The sequence below is a fragment of the Octodon degus genome, unplaced genomic scaffold, assembly GCF_000260255.1.
Source record: "Octodon degus isolate 3935 unplaced genomic scaffold, OctDeg1.0 scaffold00276, whole genome shotgun sequence".
Lineage (NCBI taxonomy): Eukaryota > Metazoa > Chordata > Mammalia > Rodentia > Octodontidae > Octodon > Octodon degus.
In genome coordinates, this window is record NW_004524852.1 from 2,324,471 (window position 1) to 2,326,486 (window position 2,016).

The 2,016-nt window shown below is 47.8% G+C and overlaps 1 pseudogene; it reads right to left on the reverse strand.

The window, feature by feature from the left end:
* Window positions 1–155: 155 nt before the first annotated feature.
* LOC101573592 lies at window positions 156–1,190 on the reverse strand (annotated as a pseudogene).
* Window positions 1,191–2,016: the final 826 nt, after the last annotated feature.

Sequence of the window (2,016 nt, forward strand, 5' to 3'; positions counted from 1 at the left end):
TGCTGGAGTTAGTGTACACAGAAAACACCATACACTGAAGTCATGAGGGAGGCAAGAGTGATGAGAAAGCTTAGAGCCCTGTGGAGCTCCCTTTTCAAGAGTGTTGGTGGTGCACAGGCCTGGAGTATTATGGGGCAGCCTCAGAACATCTCAGCCTAGTAGGCATGGTTAGAGATCAAGAGGGACTCACCAGCTGTGGCCCCAGCCTGGCCACTTGGAGTGTACTTTCCTTGACAAGCGAAGCTGTTGGCCAGATTTCACTTGATAAATTCCTCCTGGGTGGCATGCAGGTTCTCCTTCTTCCTGCCCCAGGCTTTCAGTGCAGAAGCCTGCAGGGCCCAACAATAGGAGAAGATCAGGGTCCATGGCTTCAGGAGGGGACACTTGTTGATGGCACTGAAGTGGATGGATGCCTCCTCCTCACTCTATCCTCCAGACAGGAAAGTAGTCCCAGTGACGGTGGGGGGCACTTGTGGCACAGCACTGTGACAGTTGCCATGGCAATCTCCTCATGGGAATACTTCTGGGTGTAGGCAATGTCTGGGGTGGCCACGTCTGGCTTCAGCAAGGTGCCTTCTAGATAGATGTGGTGTTTACTCAGAGCCTTGTAGAAGGCAGCAAGCACCTTCTCAGTTATATACTTACAGCACTTCAAGTCATGGTTCCCATCAGGGAGAATCTTAGGCTTCACAATGGGCACAATGCCATTCTGCTGGCAGATGCTGGCAGAGCAAGCCAGGACATTGGCATTTTCCATGATGGCAAGGGCTGAGGGGGTGTGTTCTCCAGTCTTCAGCACACAGCACCACTTGGCAAAGTCAGTTCCATCCTTCTTGTACTGGGCACAGTGCTCAGAAAGCCCATCCAGTCCTTGAGTGGTGGTCTCCCTGTTTATTCCCACCAGGGCACCACACCTTTGTCTACCTTGATGCCCACAACACCACCCTTGGGTTTGACTTGGAGGAAAGGATGCCCATCATCTGCCTTCTGGTAGAGCATCTCATGGAAAAGGATGACACTCCCGATGCAGGGATTCACACGGTCATCAGCAGTCAACAGCAGCTGGTGGTAGAAGCGGCGGTTCTCTTCAGTGTTCTTGGTGCCAATAGACTGCAGCTGCTTGGCAATGCTTCCAGTGGACTCATCTAGAGCCAGAATAGCCTTGCCCAGAGCCACAGTGTGGTGATTTTCTCATGATTTTAGAGGCTAGAAGGCAAAGATCAAGGAGTTGATAGAATCTATTTCTTGTAAAGCCTTGCTCCTGGCTTGTAGATGGCTATCTTCTTTCTTGTTTCACATGGTCTTTACTCCATCTATTTGTGTCCTAATCTCTTCTTTTAAGGACATTGGTCATTTTGCCTCAGGTATCTCTTTAAGAACAGTGCCTCCAATACAGTAGCATTCTGAGGTACTCAGAAAGGGTGAGGACTTCAGTGTCTGAATGAGAAGGGGGACACAATGCAGCCTATAACACCAGTTGTCTTATGTCTACTTCCTTGCTGCCTCACCCCTCATCTTCATAAAGCAGACAGAAATAATGATCTGCCCCCTTCATTGTCTTGTGAATTTAAGGAGTTTTCTTTCTTTACATAGTGAAGGCTGTTGCTATACATTGAATATTTGTATCCCTGAGAAATTCATGCTCAAAGTTAATTATAAACACCACAATATGGAGGAGGAGGGGCTTTTAGACTATGGTTAGAAGATGCGTGCTGTATTGTTACCATGGATGGTGGGGTCTTGGCAGGTTCCTAGGTTCTAGTGTATGCACAAAGAATGGAACATGACTTGTGATGATAAGAAAAACCAGCAAAGTTTATTAAAGTGATAATATACTCAAGAATGAACAGGCTCATGCCAGTGAAAGAAAATTGGAATGAGTGCTGAGGGCACAATGTGTGGGGGTCTAAAATGTGCCAGTTCTGGGGTATCGCTTACTGGGAGGTATGGACAGAGCATGGACAGCATGATTGACAGGGTGCTAAGTCATGAAAGCTGTGTCTATTGCATATCCTT